The sequence below is a fragment of the Schistocerca cancellata genome, chromosome 9 (genome assembly GCF_023864275.1).
Source record: "Schistocerca cancellata isolate TAMUIC-IGC-003103 chromosome 9, iqSchCanc2.1, whole genome shotgun sequence".
NCBI lineage: Eukaryota > Metazoa > Arthropoda > Insecta > Orthoptera > Acrididae > Schistocerca > Schistocerca cancellata.
In genome coordinates this window covers 25,892,983-25,905,416 of record NC_064634.1, presented here as the reverse complement: position 1 = coordinate 25,905,416, position 12,434 = coordinate 25,892,983, and the positions used below count along the sequence as shown (strand labels likewise).

The following is a 12,434-nucleotide window of genomic DNA, read 5'->3' as shown; positions in this document are numbered from 1 at the left end:
GCTCCAATTCCACTTACATGCTCGCTCACCAAATTTTACACACATTAAATAATAAAATAGCACCAGTTGGTAATTTCTGTGACCTACCTAAGACATATGACCGTATGAATCACAGTATTCTCCAAGATAAATTTAAGTTTGATGGGACTGATGCTATAGCCAACCAATGGATAATGTCATATCTAGCCAAAAGAATGCAGAAAGTTGTTATTAGTAATTCGATCAATATAGTCCAGAGACGTAATTCTGGCTGGGGAGAAATCACTTATGGGATTCTCCCACAAAGCTCAATCTGAGGCCCACTATTGTTCCTCATTTATGTAAATGACCTATCTAATATACAACAACCAGAGTTAGTCCTTTTTGCAGATGATACTAATACTATAATCAGTCCAAGCATACATACAGAAACATAACAAATGGTAAACAATGATCTTAAAAGCATCATTACCTGGATTTCTGCAAATTGTCTCACCCTCAGTTTTAAAAAGACATAAGGTATTCAGTAATGTGCAATTAGGGGCACTACACAAATGATACTTTTAACACAGGGGAACAAAATAATAAATAGGATGGAAACTTCAAAATCTTAGGTGTCCATATTGGTGATAATTGAATCTGGTAGAAAGTACATTTTGGAACTCGTAGTTCAGCCACATTTGCACTTAGACTCATTGTAAATCTTGGGGAAAGACAAATTGGTAAACTGGGATAGTTTGCATATTTTCATTCAGTAATGTCGTATGGAATAATGTTCTGTGGTAACTCATCTTTAGCTCCAACAATCATTCTATAGACATTTGTTTAAGGAGTTCGGCATGCTGATTACTGCTTCACAGTAGGCCTACATTTATTCACTCATGAAATTTGTTGCAAATAATCCATTACAGTTCAAAAGGAACAATGGTGTATACAATTACAACACCAGAAGCAAAAAGACATTCATTACTCCATGTTAAGATAGCCAATAGCATCAAAATGGATGCACAATGCAGCAACAAAAATTTTTAATCTTTTATCTTGTGATATAGAATGTCTGACTGACAGCAAACTAAAATTTTAAAACAAACTGAAAAAGTTGCTCCTTATCAACCCCTATCCTTAGAAGGATTTCTATTATTGTACTGTGTAAAATGTGGTGGATAGAAATGACTAACTCATATCTCTATATTTTAAAAAAATAAAATATTCTGCATATAGCCGTACCATTTATAAATTAATTTTCAATGTGAATGTAAAATGAATCACATCATTACAATTTGCTGCACAAAATTATCCCACAGAACATGAAACAAATTAACAGTTAACCCCCCCCCCCCCCCCCCCCCAGATATGACCAGATTAACAGTTAAATGTGAGGTTTCTGCCAATGATCGTAATAGAATATGGGGATATTTTACATCATGTAACTATAACAGCTTATTTCATACATTTAGTTGCCTTGCTAGGAGTTTCACTGAGTGCTTCTAGAGCTTCTGAATAACAACCGACAAAACAACAGAAAAATGGTTACTTTGGGATTTATCATAATATGAAACAGTATGGAAATACAACAATATGCTGCAGCAATTATAAAACAAAACATGACAGTACATGGCCAGAGCCACAATATCCACGAACCCTTACTGGAAACGTTCTTTTGTGTGTTATTCATACGTTCTCGTGAAGTCTTTATCTACAAACGATAGCGTCTGTCGCTAAGTTAACACAGCAGTGGAAGCAGTTCATACCTCTAGCAAATACTTTCGGAAATCCTTGCCGTGACATTCGATTTTACCACATTCCATTCAACAATTAACTTGCAGTGCATTTATTATCAGTTTTAGTAACAATTACCTAACCATATGGTAACATATCGAACACCTGTTGTTGCACCTTGCAACAGATCCCTCCCCTACCGGTTTGCACGTTTGACAGAAGGACTGGATCCCTAGCTGTCAATAAACACGACACTGTTGCCAACCCTCAACCTAATATTACTAATCCACGTATGTGAAAAATTCGTCATGTTGAACTGTTTTTGAAAATCAGTCGTTGTAAATGGAGGGACCTGAACCAAGTTGTTCTTAGTGAATAAATAACAGGACAAGAGCAATCACGTATATCATTTCTATGCATCGACAATTGCGATGTATCTAAAACGGCGATCGACCGCAGTGCAACAGGACTGGTAGCGGCAAATTTGACTCCAACGCGCCCACGGTTCACACATAATCTAAAACAGTCTCTGATCGACAGCTACGTCTATTTCACACAACAATTTCCCAAAGAATAACTGTAATAAGTATGCATGCGTGCGCGCGCGAATGTGTGTGTGTGTGTGTGTGTGTGTGTGTGTGTGTGTGTGTGCAAGCCGCTAGAACCACCACGGAACATTCACACGTGTTCACACACTTACAAGTTTGTACTTTTATTTTAAAAAAAATTAAAATAAGATCAGTGTAGGGCCAGTGGTACTGTCACGTCAAAATCACAATGAAGTCAAAATCCGAAGGCAGGGTCGTCAGTGAAGTACAACATTTACAAATGAAAGCCACGTTTATTACCGACACCATCGCACAGCCAGAACAAAGGTGAACTTCCGGGCGGGGAGTACAGCTATTTATAGAAATATTGAATATTCTGGAATGCTGGAATTTATACAAACTTCTTATATCTTAGAATACAGAAACATAAAATATTTCAAGTACATGTCGGGAACGATAAAAACTAATAAAAAATAATTTCTGGCAGTCGGTTTACAATTGACGACCCACAGCACACCTACAAAAAATGCTAATCCCCTACGGTACAGTGAGCACGCCATAGCTCACGTCATTGATCCCTCTTATAGAGAAACAGTGAAATTTCGGTAAGGTTTCAGAAATTCTCATCAGAGCCATTATAGCACATTGTCAATGGTCCTCTGTATGGCAGGTGGCCACACTGGTGGATCCTCTCGTTATGGTCGTGCTGTTACCTCCTCTTCATTATGATGAGCACTGAAGGTTGCCCCTCCCATAGAAGCTTCTTGGGCTAGAGTAGGGCTTGATATGGAGGATGTGGACAATGTCTTTGAACTTTTATCTTTTTGATCTTTTTCCTCTCTCTGAAATGTTTCTGCTTATGCAGGTATTCCACAGAGCCTCTTCCAAGCTCCTCTTTTCTCCCATAGTCCAGAGCCTCTTCCAAGCTCCTCTTTTCTTCCATAGTCTATCATTCAGCATCTCCTCCTACTGCAGTCCTCTTCGGTCCACATCATCCCTCACTTAGTGTCTCCATCTTGTTCCTTGTCTTCAAACGGGCCTTTGTTTCGATTTTGTCCATCCTAGGGTTCTTCATGGAAGTCTTTCTGGTCCCATCCTTTTAACGTGGCCAAATCATTTAGCTTATTTCTCTTGATAGTTTCTTTTAGGGATTTGATCTGCTGGGAATTTCATATTGTTTCTTCTCTTATACAGTCCCTGCTTGTCTTGCAAATAAATTAAGTAGCCTAGCATATGCAATGAGAATATTGTACAATGCTATACCAGTACAGGCATAAGAAAAGTAGTATATCATAGCTACTTTGAGTCAGTAATAAGGTATGGAATGTGTTTTGGGGTACCTCAAATCATATGTGTCGAATATTAAAACTTCAAAAAACCACCATTAATAATAATAATAATAATAATAATAATAATAATAATAATAATAATAAAGATTTTATTGTCTTTAGGCCATTACAGCAATTGACAACGTCAAATGAAGTTACAATTTATAATACAGTGTGATAAGGTATTGACTACTGAAATATTTTAGCTTATATTACAATAAATGTACAGTGGGTCATCTGTTGGATTACTGCATTTTACAGTTGAAGAATTCATTGATATCATAGAACGGGTGGGCAATAAACCATTCATGCAGTCTTTCTTTGAATGTATGTTCAGGAAGAGCCTGTATGGCATGTGGCAGCTTATTAAATAGTTTGTGCCCTGTGACTTCATAGCTATTTATTGATTTTGATAGTCTGTGGTAAGGCTTGTATATGTGTTTGATGCTTCTGTTAACTGCACACGTGCATGTGCACCGAACACGTGCAGAATTCCTGCCCGCCCCTGACTTAGAGAAAGCTTTTGACAATGTTGACTGAAATACTCTCTTTCAAATTCTGAAGGTGGCAGGGGTAAAGTACAGGGAGCGAAAGGCTATTTACAATTTGTATAGAAACCAGATGGCAGTTATAAGAGTTGAGGGGTATGAAAGGGAAGCAGTGGTTGGGAAGGGAGTGAGACAGGGTTGCAGCCTATCCCCGATGTTATTCAATCTGTATATTGAGCAAGCAGTAAAGGAAACAAAAGAAAAATTCGGAGTAGGTATAAAAACCATGGAGAAGAAATAAAAACATGTACAGGGGCAAGCTGGCCACCCGCTTCTCGACCTGCTTACCGATTTTACGCAAGACCAGAATTTCCTTGGGTTTTCAGCAAGATCTTTTGCTAAGGTATGACGGTGGTGGTGGTTGTATGCTTCGTGCATTGCTCTTTTTACAGCAGCATGAATCCCTACTAACTTTTGCCTGTCCCATTCTCCCGATGTTTCTTGTGCCGCGAGTGCAACTGTCTTTGCTTCCTGAGCATTCTCCGAATTGCACTGTTAAACCACGGTGGGTCTTTTCCGTCCATAACCCACTTTTTCGGCACGTACTTGTCCAATGCATGATTTACAATGTGTTTAAAATTTGCCCGTAATTTGTAACATTATGTGATTGCCTTACCATTTTAAATCATTCACTAATCGAGCAGTCGCTCGGCAACAACTACAGTCAGCAAATAATGTTGCGAGAATGTAAAACGTGAACGACCTGTGACGTAACTTGTTTATTGTCGAAGCGCCGTCAGAGATGCAGTGAGTTATTGACTTTGAAAACCGCGGCGCGAAAAACGGACAGAAGAAGAACACTTTTACACATTTTTTTTTTGAGGTACGAGATATTCTCGATGAACAGTTACTCATTCTTCTCTTGTCTCTTGTGTCGGACGCGCATGTCTTGCCGCCGTATTATTATCGTTAAAAATAATATTGTTTTAGTGAAAAGTGAATGTGTAATACTAAAAGTGCCTAGCAGTAGATTTATTGTGCGACGTGTATGTGAAAACGTCGAAGGAATTGTTTTCATTAAGAGAAGTGCCAGTCAAAACGGCATCCATGTTAAATCCTTCATTGCAGTGTAAGTTCGTCTATTAATTGCCATAAATTCAGACTTAAATGGAACTGGTGTATGGACTATTTATTTAATATAGAATCTATGTCTCACTCCTTCATGAAGTTATTTAATTTTCTTTATGTTTCTGCCAAATAGAGAGTTCACAGTCACGAATTCTTTCGTCGAGTTCGGACGGAAGTTGCATGCGGAGAAATACTTTCTCCGCGCCATATTCTACTGGTAAATGCATGATAAACTACGGTCCCTTAGGAAAATCATGTTGAGCTATCCAAAATAATTATATTTTGAATAGGCATTTACTCTCCTATGCAATGCAACTTCCGACTGATCAGACGACGAACGGGGACATTTATAACTGTATGTTTATGTATACACATTATGTAAACATATCGTTATAATTGGCGCCCAAACAGGGACTTGAATTTAAAAAATATACTCAAAGGAATAAAAATTTATATAAGATACGCATTGTGGGAATATTCATAAATAATTGTAGCTAATCTTGTGCTTTTTATTTGTTACATGACATCAAACGCCATCCAATAAAATTTCCATTGAGCGAAAGAAACGAGATATTCAGAGAAAATTACGGAAGAGAGATTTGTTTTGGAACAGAATTTGTGCGAAAATCTAGTTGCAACGCCCAAGGCAGTCATCAGTAACGTAAGTTAAAATTTCGTTAGCCGTAGCCAAGCTTCCTTAATTTCAGCCGACATTAATCAATTTGTGACGATATTTATTAGTTGCAGTAAAATTTGCTTTGAATTCAGTAGATTGCATTTAGTAGATTAGTAATTTCTTCAAGTATTGTTTAAATTCCATTGTTGTGTATTGCATATCATTTGTTTTTAAATGTCCGCTGCCTGTTCACGGAGCTGACCAGCCTTAGTTTTCATTTATTTTGAACAGTGTGCAGCCATACTTTCTTTACGGTCCAGAATAGTCTCTTGTTCTCGTGACGTGCATCTCCCGACATTCCGATCTTGTGACGTAGCAGTGACAACCGACTCGCAACCGATAAATTACATCTCTGTCGACAGCTGACGGCCGTAGCTCAAACGAACTTCATTGACTTACTGTTTGTAAATAAGTGAGCTATGGCAGACGATATCACTAGATTCAAATGAACGGAATGAAACGAGTGAAGTGTCGCGTCGCTTACGGTCCCGCACGGTAATTAGTAGGGCTGAGACACCAATTGAAACAATTGTAGAAAGTGAAGTGGGAAATCTTACGGACTTTGGTGCCTCACACCATAATGTTACCGGTACTGAACTAGACAATGCCAACATAGTTTCTGCCACTAGTAGTCGTAGCCATATACCGGTTACAAGGGTGGCAGGTGAAAGCAATTCAGGGGTAGTGACAGACGATGTATTCAAACAGCTACTGAGTCAAATAAGTCAAATGATGCAGGACGGAAATCGCCAAATGGTGAATTCCATTAAAAATGATTTGAAAGACGAAAATAGACAAATGTTAGCGTCACTTGAAGATGATTTGAAAGACGAAAATAGACAAATGTTAGTCTCACTTGAAGATAAACTTTCTACAGTAATTGAAGATAAACTTTCTACAGTAAGCGAAGAAATAAAAACTGTTAGAGAAAACGTAGCCAAAGAAGTAGCAAAGCAAGTTAAGGATGCTGTTTCTCAAATGCGAAGTGGAATAATTTTCGAACTGAATGACACTTTAGCTACCATGCAAAGCGAGACAGCTGACATCCGAAACGCAACCAAGAATCTTGACTCCACCGTAACCACGGTTAATCACAGATTAGACAGAGTAACTACGCAGGTAGAAAAACTAACTGAGGGAATGTCAAATTTGACTCTGGAAACGGAAACGAAAGTAAAGGAGAGGCTAGATAGTCATGAGAGAGAATTTAGAGAAAAGTATGAGAACTGGATTGCTGGAAAGGACAAATTTTGTCGAAGATAAAATTAACAAAGACCTAGTAGAGACTGTGAAAGCAACCACTCTTGGTATCTTGTCAGCTCCTGGAAGCTCCGGAGATACCGTAATGTCTGAACTCGGTAGCATTAGGCGTACCCTTCAGCAAGAATTACCAAATTGGAAGCAAGAGGTAACGGAACAGCTAAATAACCTGAAGGCACAAGTGAGTAGTAGTTCCCGAATACAGGGACCGAATTATCCTAACTCTTTAGCCTCAGAGGAAGAAGATGAATTATTTCGGCAATTCCGAATACCTGTTGTATCTAATGAACACACTTCACCATCACATATTCCAGTTAGTCACCGAAATCAAGAATCTGACTCAGTAGTAAAAATGATGAAGGAAGAAAGCATGATAAAGCATCGAGTTTTTCAAACCTTTAACCCAGAAAAACGAAATATCCACCCAATTGTCTTTCTTCGTGGATTCTCCGGCATTTTTCCAAATTCGTGGACTGATAGACAGCGTATCCAATTTGTTACCGGATATATAGGTGGCGAATCGGCAATATGGGGAACAGAAATGGTTGATAAGTGTCGAACATATGAGGAGTTTGAGCACTGTTTCCTCAGCAAATTTTGGAGCGAAGGTGTGCAGAAGCGCCTTCGTAAAGAAGTCTATAATGCAGAACAATTTGACCCCAGGAATAGTAGCCTGAGAATGTACTTCGAAAAATATCTTGGCAAAATTAGGTATTGGGATAACCCTATCAATAGTAAAGATGTAATTATGATTCTCAAGTCTAAATTACCCATTTCGATTCGTGAAAAGCTGATAGCCATACCAGATGATGATCCAGATACCTTTCTGTCGATATTAGATTCCCTAGACCTGATCTATGAGGACATGAGAGCTAACAAACCGCGGAATACTCCGCACAATTCTTGGCCACAACATTACGACAGTAACGGCTATGAAAAGCCAGGGAACGGTTCAAAAAGTAGTAACGATTGGCAAAACGGAAATAAAGGCAGTGGGTATCCGCACAAAAGGAATAGACATAATCAACACAACCGATTCAATCCCGTGTATAACACGACTGGTAACCAGTACGGCAATCAATCGTGCAAGCAGAAGTTTGGAAACGGTTTCAGTCAAAAAGGTTGGCAACAGCAGAGCGGATCGCAATGGAATGCACCGTACTCGCGCAGCCAACACTCAGATTACGGGCAGCAACAAACAGCTGATAACGCCCACTCATACCAATACAACTCCGCGCCTAGTAAAAATCAAGCGCAGGGAATGCACAGAAACACACAGTTTAACGGCAAACCACAGTGTGAAGGTGGATTTCACAGTAACAATTCCAGAAATCATAATAGTAATAAAAATCATCAGACCCCGCGAAGGCATTACAATCCCCCTGTAAGACAGTAACACGTATTGGACACCAGAACAAACGCAGCAACATTTTGACACGAGGTTTGTGCATAACAGTAATTTTGTTCCTCAGTGTTCTCACAATGTCACATTGGTCGAACTTTCTAATGATGAAGGCCAATCAAAACCACACAAACAGGAAAACTAAGTCCAGCATCTGAAAGCTCCCTAAGTGATGCTGTGAGACAGAATGGGGGCGACCACTTCGACGGAGAGACTAACCATGACGTACTTGCACTGAGATACAATGACGGGATTGACATGAGACAAGAATTATTACAAGAGAAAGAGACAACTGACGGTGATGAACCGATAGATGACCAAGTGCAAGCTATGACAAAACTTCCTATAGCCGGAATTTTGACGACTGTAATCCCAGATACAGGTGCAAATATTAATGCTATGTCCTTATGTTTCTATAAGCAAATTAGTACATTAATTAAAATTCCAACATTACCTGTCCAAGGATGTTCAATAACAGGAGCCATCGGCTCCCAGACACAAAAGGTCAGTATACAAGCTTGGGTACCACTGGAGATTCAATCAATACCCATAAAATGTATTTTCCTCGTTGTCAAGAATTTGGCAGTGCCATGTCTCTTGGGAATGGATTTTCTACGACGATATAGAGCCCGAATAGATCTCTATATAGGCATTTGCACACTGTTAGTACAGCAAACAGAAGTTGCACTGGAGTTAGTGAAAGAAAGAGCAAAACTTTGGCACTTGTAATAGCATTAGATTACAAAGGATAGGCAGAAAACCTCCTTGTCGTAATCATTTCAATTTGTTTTATGGTAACTGTGATACATTTAATGATACAATAACAGTCAGTGACTTACCCTCTCAGCAGGAAATAACCAATAAGACTACAGAATCAACAGAGTTATCCGAACCTCAGCGACAGGAATTATTCAGTTTGTTGTCACACTATATCAACGTGTTTTCAAAACGACCCGGTATTATAAAAGACTATGAATATACAGTACTATGGAAGTGGTGCCGCACGAAACTTTCTGTCGCACGACATATCCCATACCGTATGCAAGAAGGGAAGCAGTTCGTAATGAAATTAAGAAAATGTTGAACTGGAAAGTCATAGAGTATTCTAATTCACCATATAGTAGCCCGTTGTTGACGATTTTGAAACAGGATAACACCGTACGACTCGTACTTGACGCACGAAACATAAATAAAATTGTTGTGCCAGTACGAACGAGACCTGAAGCGATTGAAGAACACCTCCAGAGATTTTATGGAGTTAAATATTTGAGTAGCATAGATTTGAAAATGTCATTTTGGCAAGTGAGACTAAATCCTAACTCACGAAAATATACGGCATTTATCTTCGCCGGCAGATCCTATCAATTTCAGGTCATGCCTTTTGGATTGAATGTTAGTTCTGGAGTATTCATCTCCGCCTTAGATCATGTTCTTGGTCCAGATCTTATTGATGAAGTCACTCTCTACGTTGATGATCTTTTAACTGCTACTAAAACCTGGGAAGGCCACGTTGAACTAATACAGAAAGTGTTTCAGCGATTCCTGGAATACGGAGTCACTGCCAACTTGCAAAAGTCACACTTTGGCCGAGCCGAAATCAAATTCTTAGGACACGTAATTTCATCTGACGGAATCCGTCCTGATCCGGCTAAGCTAAGTGCAATTAAAAATTTTCCTGTCCCATCTTCAAAACGACAACTTAAAGGTTATCTTGGACTCGCTTCATTCTTCAGAAGATTTTTACCAAAGCAAGTAATGAACAACCCTGATTTATTGAAATTGTTAAAGAAAAATACTCAGTGGAATTGGACTGACGACTGTCAAAAGGCATTCCTCGATATCAAAGAAGCTTTGTTAAATAGCAACATTCTTTATCATCCAGATATGGATAAGGAATTTTGTGTGTCATCTGACGCAAGTTTTCAGGGATTAGGTGCATGTCTCTTCCAGATCCTATACCGAGCGAGGTGGCGCAGTGGTTAGCACACTGGACTCACATTCGGGAGGACGACGGTTCAATCCCGTGTCCGGCCATCCTGATTTAGGTTTTCCGTGATTTCCCTAAATCGTTTCAGGCAAATGCTGGGATGGTTCCTTTGAAAGGGCACGGCCGATTTCCTTCCCAATCCTTCCCTAACCCGAGCTTGCGCTCCGTCTCTAATGACCTCATTGTCGACGGGACGTTAAACACTAACAACCACCACCACCACATCTTCCAGATCCATGAAACCAATGGAAAACAAGACATCAGAGTAATTAGTTTTGCTAGTAGGGTTCTTACAGAAACTGAACGATCCTATTCTGTTACTGAGTTGGAAGCTCTTGCAGTAGTTTGGGCTTTCAAGAGATTCAACTACTACATTAATGGCAAGAAAATCAAAGTCTATTCTGATCATCAGGCTCTTAGTTTTCTTCTGACGTGTAAACTCCTACATCCTCGCTTAACGAGGTGGTGTCTTTTCTTACAGGAATATGACTTCGAAATAATCTACATAAAAGGCAAAGATAACATTATTGCGGATGCTCTATCTCGCATGCCTGAAGGCTCTTCGGACAGTACTGAACTTTTGGAACAAATGTCAAATTACAGAATTCTATTGATGAAGGATCCAATACATCGGAAATATTTTCTTGAACTTTGTGACCAGATTGTCCAATTGCAGGAAACTGATCCAAAATGGAGAGGTGTGAAACAGATCCTCGAAACTAATCCTACCCATCGCATGTGCAAATATTACAAATTGCATAATCAAGTTCTTTTCCATCGAACATCACTGTCATCAGAAAATTGGCTAGTATGCATTCCGCAGGAATATGTATAACACTTACTCTGGTATACACATATTTCGTGGGGACACTTTGGTCCAGAAAAGTGTAAGCGTAAAATAGCAAAGTACTGCTACATCCCTAACCTTCATAGCAGAATTCACAAGCTCTTGAAACACTGTATCATTTGTCAAAAGGCAAAACCTTTTAATCTTTCGAATATACTGCCTTTGAATCCTATTATCACAGACAAAACCTAGACAAACCCTAGGCATAGATTTGGCAGGACCCCTCCCACGAGGTCGTGAAGGACTAAGGTACCTTGTAGCTGTCATTGATCTATTTACCAAACATTTGAGATTGTACGCTATGAGATCTGCAAATACTCAACTAATCATCAATCGCTTAGAACGTGACTACTTTCCTAGATTCGGAAAACCTGAATCAATTCTCTCAGACAATGGGTCTAACTTTGTCTGCAAAAGATGGAAACTTTTCCTTGCTAGTCATCAAATTAGGCAAATCCTTATCTCCAAGTTTAGACCGCAGTCGAACCCGACTGAGCGGGTGTTCAAGGAGTTTAATCGTTTTATTCGTACTTATATACCAAATCAGCAGACTCGCTGGGTTGACTTTGTGTCACCTTTCGAGGAAATTGTGAATAATCTACCACGCCTGTCTACTGGTTTCACTCCGAGTGAGTTGATGTCTTCTGACCAAGAGAAAAATGAATGGGTCAATTCAATTCCTAAGTGTAACAACGCAAGTGCTAGTTTAGACGCCAGAATAAGACAAGCTCTAACAACGTTGACCACCCAAGCCAATTTACGCAAGAAGGCGTATGACAAACATATTAATAAGGTGTTAACTTATAAAGTAGGCGAAAAGGTCTTGCTAAAAACACACTTTAAACCATCGTTGCTCTTACACAAAAATCGAAAATGGCAAAGTCTTTTTGAGGGACCTTACGAGATCCTTCGTATACCGCATACAGGTTGTTATCTGATTTCTGATCCCGCAAATGGAAAAATAAAAGGATTATACCATCACTCTGATCTTAAAAAATATCATGCTACAGAATAAGTCAAAAGGAAAGCTTTATAATGACAAGAGAAGGTTAGCCGCTAGTGACTAAGTGAC

At 39.2% G+C, this 12,434-nt stretch overlaps 1 protein-coding gene across 2 annotated transcripts in view; it reads right to left on the bottom strand.

Moving 5' to 3' along the window:
* Positions 1-1,957, bottom strand: part of LOC126101581 (vesicular glutamate transporter 1-like) — a 134,337-nt gene extending 132,380 nt beyond the window's left edge. Inside the window, exon 1 of one of the 2 annotated variants that reach the window (XM_049912234.1) lies at positions 1,731-1,957. The gene's annotated coding sequence lies outside the window, so the exon portion shown is untranslated. The remainder of the gene's footprint in view (positions 1-1,730) is intronic. The other variant, XM_049912236.1, reaches the window with a different exon arrangement.
* Between the last annotated feature and the right edge of the window lie 10,477 nt (positions 1,958-12,434).